This window comes from Paramisgurnus dabryanus, chromosome 15 (assembly GCF_030506205.2).
Source record: "Paramisgurnus dabryanus chromosome 15, PD_genome_1.1, whole genome shotgun sequence".
Classification (NCBI taxonomy): Eukaryota; Metazoa; Chordata; class Actinopteri; order Cypriniformes; family Cobitidae; genus Paramisgurnus; species Paramisgurnus dabryanus.
Genome location: NC_133351.1, coordinates 28748108 through 28759963, shown reverse-complemented (window position 1 = coordinate 28759963; position 11856 = coordinate 28748108).

The following is an 11856-nucleotide window of genomic DNA, read 5'->3' as shown; positions in this document are numbered from 1 at the left end:
TTGTTTCTATGGCACCCTTCAGCCTACTCTTGAAATCCTGATGGCCAAAATTTTGGGACTGAAAGAAGGCCTCTCCCATATGATGGCTGACCTCCCAGACCTCATAGTTCAAGTAAGTCTTTTTAATAGGCTATTGCATTATCATTATTAAAATGTTGTTTTATAAATACAGTTTTATCCTATCACTTATAGCACTTTATACAAAGCATCACTTATCACGTATAGCACTTTATACAAAGATTCAATGATGCAATCAGAATTCAATTCTGCTGTAAAGCAGCTCTAAAATGAAAATAGACAGTAAACAGACAGTATAAGGTTACAATCAGTTTAGTGTTTATTTAGTTTGGTTCTGTAACTCTAGTTCATCAATAATGAAATGAGTTCAATAAAGCTATAAAGCAACTTTTGTGAAAAGTGGTGTCATCATTAAGCTCAGTTCAGTTCTTCAGTGCATTCAAGTCAATATGTTTATGTATCTGTTACTTACCTCACATAATTGTAATATTTTCTTGTATGAATGCATGTCTATTAGTTTATAAATTGTTTAACTCAAATAATCTAATCTTTTTTTTTTGCAGGCTATCAAGACACGGTTTAGCAATATCCTTGACAGTGAGGAAGCTTTGCTTGCTGCGGTAACCCTGCCAAAGTTCAAGCTGCGCTGGCTGAGGGATGATACAAGAAAAGACAAGATCAAGATGACTCTGTCAGCACAGTGTCGTGCTCTCAATGTTGAGATACAACAAAAAGAGCCACTGCAGTCTCCTGATCCTGAAAGCAGAGACCATGAAAATGATTTCTTTGCATTTCCTGAAGAGGAGAATCAACATGACAAACAAGCAACAACTGTGGACATGGAGATATGTGAATACCTTAAATCAGGTGATATGGGAAATTTACATGATTTCCCCAGGATTTTAAAGGTCTTCTTAAAAACCAACACAGCCACACCTTCCAGTGCGCCAGTTGAGAGGCTGTTTAGTATTGGAAGTCTCATCCTCACCCCAAAAAGGAACCGTCTCACAGACCAGCGTTTTGAGAGACTTCTGCTGCTGCGCTACAATCGTTACTTTGAAAATAAAATCTAGATGAAATAGTGAATAGTGTTAAGATAATAATACTCTAAAACACACAAATCTTTGTTGATCATTTGTTTTGTTCTTTGCATTGCAGAAAGTGATCTGGACTTTTTTAGTATAAAACACATTTTGGTTTAATAACACTTAGTAGAAAACTCAACAGTTGATGTCTATTGGAATCAACTTATACATTTGTTTAGGTCACATGAAGATTTTTTTCAAATTTTGAAGCTAAAGATTTGTTTAATTAGGGATGTTGTTTCTCACTATCATCCCATTGTTCTTTATTAAGTTGATAAAAATGTTAAATGTTTAAGATCTGTCTTTTGCCCTAATATAAATCATAATGGCAATTTAACTAGCCTATATTACTTTCTTTATTATTTCAATGGACAGTGAATTTACTTAATGTGTTTTGTACTTTTTGTGTGGGTACATAATGTTCAACTTTCAATATTCTGTAATGTTGAGATTTTTATATGGAATGCATTGCTCTGTAGTCGGGAAGTTTTCAGAATAAAATATTATTCTAGATTATTATTCTACGTGTTTTTGAGGTGTAGGTTACATAGACTGTTGTTGAATGCAGAACTTTTCAGTCATAAAAAAATACCTGCAAGGCCTGAAAGAGATCAAGCTTTAGAAAAAGTAACGCAAAAGTAACTCAAAAGTAACGTAAGCATTACTTTACATGAAAAGTAACTAAGTAATGCAATTAGTTACTTTTTTGGGGGAGTAACTTAATATTGTAATGCATTACTTTTAAAAGTAACTTTCCCCAACACTGATTCTGAGTAAAGAAGTTTAAAAATGTTTTACAGTTGTATTGGGGGATGTCCAGTAACAATTATTTTAACAAAACTTTTGGTTGATTAGCATTTTCATAGATTAATGTAGAGAAAAACTTGGCTTTAGCTCAACTCATCTATTCAAAATATTACAACAGACATGAAGCTTGTCTGGTCACCATTGTCGCTCAGCTTTTCTGCACTGTAATGTGACGTCATTCAACAAAAGGCTGTGAATCACCCTTAAGTTTCCAAGGCTTAAGCGAAGCGAGATTAATATGTGTAGAAGTGAAATATTTGTTTAAAGTTTCAACTTATTGTTTAGTGTTAATACATCATCATTGAAATGTGTTAGATAAAATTCTAAAAAGAACAGACAAACATAACATAAACGGTTATGTTTTAAAACTGATATGTTTGTAACTGTTATTATAATAACTAATAATTCCTGTTTTTAAATATTTTTAGTATTAAAAATGTCTTCAACCAACTGTTGTCTTTTAATTCCCTATTTTATGGCAATTTCTAAAAATAATAAAATTAAAAAATAATATTTGTAAAAGCAAATAGTTTTCTGTATACTGAATTGACTAAATTTATCCAAATAAATTTTTCATAGGAATCATGAAACATATATATATTATATTTCAGAAAGGCAATAACTAAATGTTTTAACCAAGATATATCTTTAGCATGAGAACAGCATATAGACCCAACTAAAAAGAAAATGCTTTCAGATGACTGCAGTGGTTAACAAGGCAGGAAGTCAGCATTTCATATGTGGGAGCAGGATATGTAAAGATAAAAGACACAAAACGTAAAAAAAGACAAAAAGAAAATAAATGAAGGAGTGTTCAATATAACGGCAAACTGGTGAGAGAAACGAAAGAAAACTTAGACAAAGACATGAAAGATTAAGAGAAAGATTGATAAAGATATAGCAATGTTAAAATGTATACTGCAAATCAAGATACTCTTAACATGTTTTGTTTTCTTGTAAAGACTTTAAGTAAGTTTAGAGCGATGTGAAAATATTATAAAAATCAAGACTACAAGTGCACGTCCGTTTACATCTGGAGAGAAGATAACAGAGAGAAAGTAGATGTGAACGAGTACCAGACTTATAAATAATGTGTTGAGTTTTGAAGCGATGATGAGCTATAAGACAGTGGCAGTGATCGTCTTCCTGAGCATCTTTGTGGCACGTACTCATACAAGAGGTTTGTTGAATACATTTCAATGTAAATATCTTTATATCTTTGAACTGTTTGCCCATTCACTTGATCTTGACCATTATATTACAGTGGTCCTTATGAAACTTTGAGGAGTTATGAACATGTCAAAATATAACTGAGATATATACACTTCATTGTTATGCCCAGAGCAACACAAATAGGTTAAGAGGAAGCTTCTGCCATTGCAAACAATATCTTAGCAGCTGTATAGAGTGTTCCTGTAGTTCATTTGTAGAGCATTGCATTAGTAGTGCAAAATGTTGTGGCTTTGATTTCCAGAGAACACAAATACTGTTATAAATGTATACTTGATTGAATGCACTGTAAATCACTTTGGATAAAAGTGTCTGCCAAATGCATAAATGTAGACAGAGAAGTAAACTAATAGACCAATAACATAGTCAGAGTGAATCTATAGATCAACATACAACATTTATTTAAAGATAAACACAGCAATCACAGACAAAGAAAAGCTTTAAAGAACAAGACCAAAGGCTAAACTTAGCAACAGGTGGAAACAATCAGAAAAGGGAAACAGGAACTAAAGGTGCATTCATGCATATTGTAAGTACCATAATTTTAAGATTAAAGCGTAAAAGCATTCACATCCACATATCATTCATGATTACAGTTTGTGGACTGGAAGTTTTCTGAGCGCTTACAGGTGACCGCTGCAACCTCACACAGAAACACTTCCATTATGTTTTTATTGTTACCTGATGCACTTTTTGCGATATTTAGCTGAAGCAAATAATTTAATTTAAAAGTGGATTCAATCTGATTTTGTTACTAGCTGGGTTTCCATCAAACTGATTTTATACTCACTTTGAAATATTGCATAAGAAACAAGCGATGAAAATGCCAAATCTTATAAGATTTAAAAAATGTGATAGACCTCAAACATGAGTATAAGAAATCCTAGATTTAACCGTTTTGCTCCTTACACAGGAAATCTCACAAAATCTCGTGAGACTTCAGAATAAGCATGGTGGACCATATGCAGGAAGACATTATAATGATAGTGTTTGGAATGATTTTCACAGAAAATTCAAGGAAAAAACAAAGGTTTTTTTAAGCGGGAAACAAATGGTACTTTTATTGTTTCGTTTCACGTAATAATTTCAAGAGTGTGCACGTGTTTGTCCCCAGGGTTTCCCCACACATCAGGTTTTCTGATTAAATGTCCAGTCTCCATTTTCTATGCGTATTTTGTTTTATTTACTGTTAGTTATTAGGTTATTGTCATTCGCTTAGACAACTTGATGGGAATAACTCTAATTCACATCTGGTTGTTTTTCTTTTTTGTGAATTTTGAAAAAAGATTGGCTTCACGTTTTGATGGAATCAGAGCTACTGTTGCTACAGAAACACATAATCTCCAGTTCCAGGATGTGAACAGCGAATTAAAGGTCACGTGTTGTCATTACAAAATAATTACAATAACGTGTGAACGCAAACAAAATAAGACATCGAACAAATAGACACATGACAATAACTGTACATGGAGTAGTAATTTTTCTTAAGTAAAATGTCACTTGAACACCTGATCTAACAAAAAAAAATCAAATACAAACCCATGCAACACATAAAATGTCGTTGTTAACAGTTACACTTGAAATGTCATTTGGTTCCATGCACATTGCACTAAGATCATGTTGTATATTTGCTGTTGTTTTTTTGTCAGGTGCGTCTGCCAGCCTCAGAAACCTCAGTCAGTCATTTACCCCCAAGAATCCCCTCAGAGCGGAAGAGAGCTTCGTCATGGCACGGGTTCTCAAAATAGCAACAAACAAATATAGAAACACAAACTTAACTAACACATGCACAGATTCCTCATTCAGCTATACATCTATCACTACTGTATTATGATTTAACTGCAGAAAAATACCACACTGAAATTTACTTTAAGCTTATATAAAGATTTATTTTCCTTGTGATGAACTGTTACTGTTACACTTTTAATTTCATCGAATGACTGCACCTGACTATAATTACTTCACTGACAGAAAGCATACAGGAACCTGTACTCAGTAGCTTTGTCGTCATGGGCTTAGCCATCATCATTTCACTAGCATCTTTTGCTATACTATCAATCTTAGAAAACAAAACTATCTCTTTGGTAAAGCTACCTACATTGACAACCTGGGTGATAAAATTTGGCAGTCTCTAATTTTGCTTTCATAACAGCTGAGAAGTCAGTTGTAACATTTATTTTAGATCAGGGATGGGCAACTTGGGTCCTGAAGGGCCGGTGTCCTGCAGAGTTTAGCTCCAACTTGCCTCAGTACACCTGACTAAAAGTTTCTAGTATGCCTAAAAAGACCATAATTGGCTGCTTCAGGTGTGTTTAATTATGGTTGGAGCTAAACTCTGCAGGACACTGGCCCTCCAGGAGCGAAGTTGCCCATCCTTATTTTAGATGCTTCAAATGTATTTTCAGGGTCAAACTATTTATGTTGTAACTGTAAAGTATGTTGTAGCTATTTATAGAGGGAGAAGGAAGTGAGCTGCTGTGGAATAGGAAGTCAGCTCATGTAAGCCTCCTCATCCAGATCACATGAGGCACTTGCAGATGGGGGAACTCTGGTGGCTTAAGCCCCTTCTCCCTTTTCAAATGAATTAAAAGTGCCTCTTGCAATCAGTATGATGTTGTTCAATAAAATGTGTCAGGATCCTGTCTTATCTTAGTTTCTAGTTCATTGTGACAGGGTTCTGACAGTATAGGTGTGTTCGACTTCATGCGGCGCTGCGCAGACCGATCGGCGGCTGACTTGAAGCAGTGCATTCCGGTTAGTATTTCTGTCCGACTTAAGCTGGCGCTGCAGGCACGTGACTGTGTCATATGGTTTTTAAGTACCGCGAGAGCGGTTCGAGATCAGCCGCCTGAGTTAGCCAGCGCAGTTCCCGAAGAGGAGCTGCACGGGCTGTAATGACGACACAGCTGTTTCAAGATTGGTCGGATTCACCACATGACAACAATCACGTGTGTTTCGTGTGTATTTTCACGCCCTCAGTTCCACAAATGCTCACAAATCTGTATTTTTATAACAGTTAAAGCTCTTTTCATGTAGTCGCGATGTTATATTGTGTCATCTTCATCAAAATAAAATGGATACAAAAACGTAGACCCCACTACATTGGTATTTAAATAATTTATGCTTCTGTTAAACTTTATTCTTGTAAAAACAGATGCTGTAAGCCTCTTCAGTTCCACTCATGCTCATACACGGACATTCAAAACAGTATAATTCACTTTTTATGTAGTTTACATCTTACACATCATGTTTAATGCGATTAAGCAAGCAAACGGCACGTGATCAGCCATGCCTGACGTAAATGCAGCAAACTACGGGAACCACAGCGCGTCCGACTTCACGTCTCCGTTTTCAGCTCCTCCCCGCCTGCACGCGGCTAATCTCGCCGATCGGTTACATCCAGCCACAGCCGATGTCGAACACACCTTATGTTTTGTGTAAAGGCACGTGACCTCGTTTATTAGGCCATGTGCTTTCCCGTCTCGTCTCTGACCCCGCCCCCTCGTCTCTTCATTAATTATCCTTGTTAATGTTTGATCATTGTCATCTGTTCCCCTCTTGATTTTTTCCCCTATTCAATGCCCTTGTGTTTGCTGCTCTGTGTTTGTTCATTTTGTACTCTCTCTGTATGTAGTGAAGTTAAAGTCTAGTATTTAATCAAGTATAGTCTATTGTCTAGTTAAGTGTTGTAGTATCTTGTTAAATGTTGTTTGCCCCCTTGTGGGATTTGTTTTCCTTGTTTTGTCCTGTCAATAAAGTGTTTCTTGTTAACCCCAGAATCGTCTGTGCTTGGGTTCTGCCTCCTGTTCCTGACAAAAATGCAATTACTCAAAATAACAACGTGCAAAAAACAAGAATGAATATGAATAACTCAAAATGATTGTCTGAAAATCCAACACTATCTCATGGCAATTCGTATGTATTTTATGATGTGGCTAATTCGTATTAATTCATACAACCACATTTGTACATTTTTGCATGATTTGCCTTAACCCCTGTGACACTGTGTACACTGTGAAAAAGCTGTCATTATTCTCTTACATATCCGTGCATAAAATTGGGGAAAAGAATTTCTTTTTAAATATAATTAATTTTATATATATATATATATATATATATATATATATATATATATATATATATATATTACAATTTTAAGTAAATATTAAATATTGAGTAGATTGTGGTCCCTTACATCAGTGTTTCTCAACCCTGGTCCTCAAGGACCCCCTTCCAGAATGTTTTAGATGTCTCCTTAATTAAAACACCTGATTTAAGTCATTAGCTTGTTAGAGAGACATTCTGGAAGGCGGCTGATGAGTTGGTACAGGTGTTTTAAACAAGGAGACATCTAAAACATTCTGGAAGGGGGTCCTTGAGGACCACGGTTGAGAAACACTGCCTTACAGTGTAGCGATGTGTGTTTGTATTTACTAAAACTAAAGCAAACGTTTGTCTTTTTAAAAGTTCTGTCACATTTCATAAAGTTTGAGATGGATCACGTGATTTTCGGTGGGCGAGCTTCAAAAAGGTCACGTGATTTCCAGTAAGGGAACATAGGGACCATCGATGCTCACTGGTTTTTGCGTTGCATTGTGGGAATTTTTAAGGAACGAACCTCCCAGTGCACTGGAAGGAATTTGCGATTGAGACAGACCTTAAAATGGCAGACTCCCTGATCAGTGCCCTGTAGGGTTGTGACAATTTATCGGGGAAATGCGCGTTTTCTCAATGAATGAATTTGAATGAATTACGGTGAAATGCAGCCACATCCAAAAGCCAGGGGGCGCTCTCGCTTAGAAACACCATTTGTGCCACAGAAGAAGTAGCATTACTAACACTATTCCAGGAAATATCTAAAAGGCATATTTATATCGCTGTTCTTCAGATTGTTTCAGGTATTTTCATGATAATAAAGAATATTTTAAATGATTGTGTTTGACGAGTGTTGCTTTTTTAAATGCACGTTATAAACGAGTCAAACTTGTAGTGATTTTAGATTTTTAAGGACTTCCTACTGATCACGGAGCTATTGTACATGCACAAGCTGTGCATGAAACGATTCAGAATCGATTTTCGACAGGTCTTTTTAATGGGAATGCGATGCATCGATGCACATCCCTAGTGCCCTGACTACTGAACAAGGGTGCTGATTGAGACATACCCATTGTCTTGGCTGGTGTTGTGTTATAAAGCCAGCATTTATACTCTGGAGTATACTCTGTTTTTTAATTTGTACGTGAACGTATGCGTACAGTTGAACGCACAGCCTTGCAAAGTATAGTTTATTTGACTCGTATGTGTACACAGACTTTCGACCCATGAGTATTGTTTCCAAATGCAACATCTTCTGGGCTACATACTAGATTCTCCTGTAGGCGGGCCGCGTACACAACCTAAAATTCGGAAGTGCGCATATAGTATGTGCACACTCTTCTGATGTTTGCAGACCCCCGTGTACACGTAAAAAATGGACTATACTTCGGCTTTTAAAGTGCACCTATTTATTTATTGCTAAAAAACAAAGTTATTTTGTGTATTTGGTATAATACAATGTGTTTGCGGGGTTTATGGTTCAAAAACACATTATTTCACACAGAAATATACAATTATTTTTAGACCAAATGTGACCCTGTCTGGGAAAACCCAATTAAAGTCATTTTTGTGATTGAATAAAATATAATACATAAAATATAGAAAACCGTAAATCACAAATATAACATTGATAACTTTAATATTGACTGAGTAAGGTCATGTCAAAGATTGAAATCATTGTGAAATCAAACTTTGATGCTCCTAATCTCATTGTGATATTATGAGACTTTAGATTTTAAAGACAGTGTATATACTGAAGATGCTATATAGCACTTAAGAGGCAATAATCATTGTGTGAGAACAATACACTTGCTATAATGTGGTTTTTAAAAAAGCAGTGTGTGGTTATCGTTCACCCTTTCAACAGACTGTTCCAACCTTTGGGGTTCCTATAGCTGCTGTTGTCTCTTCTGGTGAGACTGAAGGAGAAAGGTTACGAGATACAATGTGTCACAAAAACAGTTTCAACCGAAAGCGCTTGATGCTGCTCCATTGCGTTGCATTTTGCCACAGCTCAGCTGATTTGCTGTAAGTGACACAGTCTACATTAACATTTTGTGGTGGGTTGTTTGTTTGTGGCTGTCACACAGATTAAGCATGTGCACGAAACTGAGTTATAACATCCATCTGCAAAGTATAACTATTATTTAATTTATTCGTATTATATTTCTGTAAGAAGGTACCTGAGCTAAAGTTGCTTTAAAAAAATCTAAATTATAGGGGTCTATTATGTTTCTTAATATTTTCAGCTTTATTAAGTGTGTGATGTTTGACCATTAAAGGTGCACAAATTCCAGTTCAAAGGGAGATACTCAACACTTTTACTACAAGATCGGCTTGTCGGAATTACAACATACTTTTTCCATCAAGTCAAACGTCACAGTGTCTCTCATTTAAAGCAAAAATCCCGCCAAATCATTCCCAAAAAAGGGGGTTGAGGCCTGGTTGAGCTGTTTTAGTGGTGTTTTTACAGTATCAACATGTAAAAGAGACACTGCGTTTTCACCCCAGTTTTATTCCTAACCCTCACTAAATGATTCTTTTAGGAACCTTTGACTGATAGGTTCTTTGAAGAACCAAAAATATTTCTTGTATTGAATCATTGCGAGTGTAAAGCCGCTGAAGTTACAGTATACTTCACCTTTAGAGCATCATATTTCGGAAATTACATCATTACTACTGAAAAGTTGCCCATGTTTCCAACTATGAATGATGCAATCACAACAGGTGATTTCTGGGACAATTCATTAGGCCCAGTGACACATTCAGAGGAAAATGTGTATTCATCCAAATACATACCAACATGCTGTAGGAGGTTTTTACATACACCTCTTCAACATTACTCTGTTTGTACAATGCTTTTACGACTTGGTAAAGATGACCACACTATCTCAATGCTGGTTTCAAATGTGGTTTCAAATTACTGCAATAAGGGTTAGACCACCATAATATTCAGTCAGATCTGATATGAAGCACGTGTATCAGTGCCATTTTAAAATTTCACAATTTTTCCCTTTGTCACAAAAATATTCCCACTTCAACTTTCTCAGTCAGCTGCTGCCAACTTGCTAATAATAACTTCAAATGTAAATCACAAGTTCATGTTTTCAACAAGTAATAAGAAAATCTAATGAAAAAGAAGAAGAGGATTCTGAAAGAATTTTTTGGGGTCATCAGAATTCAATTCAATTCAATTTTATTTATTTAGCGCTTTTCACAATTGTTAATTGTTGCAAAGCAGCTTTACATGAGTAGATGTAGAGGAGAACACTCAAAATCAATACATAGTATAAGAAGTAGAATATAGCGGCTAAGGATAAACCGTGTAAGCGAGTGTATTAATAATGTCCCGTATACAGTAAAGTGCTAAGTTAAGCCAAAGTTGGCTGACTCTCCATTGGACTAAAAAACCCCCTAGGAAAAAAACCCAATGGGAAAAAATCCTAGAAGGACAAAAAACCCTAGGGAGAGATTAATATTTATATATATATATATGTATATATAGACACGGTAGGGATAGGAAGCGGGTAAGCGGATTAAACTTGTTCAGCTGGTGGTCATTGGTCGCGCATCGGCTGGGCATCACGTTGAAGGACAGCCAGTAGATCAGTGGTGCGATGACCTTCACAGCAACAGGAACTGGGTCTGTTTGTCTCATTGTCCTCGGGGTCGAGGACGAGACAGGGAGACAAAAACAGAATTCTATTAGCGTAGGGGCCGTTCGCATGTAATGCAAGTGTCATACATTATAGTGGTTTAATTCAGCTCGGTTCCAGACAGGCTAACTATTGCGGCAAGAGTAAATTACCCATATGAGGTATGTGAGTGCTTTGTTCTAGACAAAATAACTACTGCGGGGAAAAGTACATTTACTGGACATTCTATGTGAATGCTTTGTTAAAGAAGAATGTCTTAAGTTTAGATTTAAATTGCTCGACTGTGTCTGATGCTCGAAAATTTTTTGGTAAGTCATTCCAGAGCTTAGGGGCCAAGTAGGAAAAGGATCTACCACCTTTAGACACTTTTGATATTCTAGGGATAATTAAGTAACCAGAATTTTGTGATTGCAGTTTACGTGGTGGATTGTATTCTGATAGTAATTCTTTAATATACGAGGGCGCTATGCCATTTAATGCTTTGTAGGTGATTAGTAATATTTTAAATTGTATGCGATATTCAACTGGTAGCCAGTGTAAAGATGCCAGAATTGGACTAATGTGGTCATACTTTTTAGATCGAGTAAGCACTCTTGCAGTGGCGTTTTGAACCAGCTGTAGCTTGTTTACCTGATTTGCATTGCATCCCCCGAGTAACGAGTTACAATGGTCTATTCTAGAGGTCATAAAAGCATGGATAAGCTTTTCTGCATCTGATGCAGACAGCATATGGAGTATTTTTAAGATATTTCTAAGATGGAAGAATGCTGTGCGGCAGATGTTGGAGATATGACTATCGAAAGATAGATTGCTGTCAAACATTAAGCCTAAATTCTTAACCATGGAAGATGGCACCACCGTGCAGCCATCAATGGGCAACTTGTAATCTGACATATTATGTTTGGAGCGATTTGGTTCAATAATAAGTATCTCAGTCTTATTGGAGTTTAGCATAAAAAAGTTAT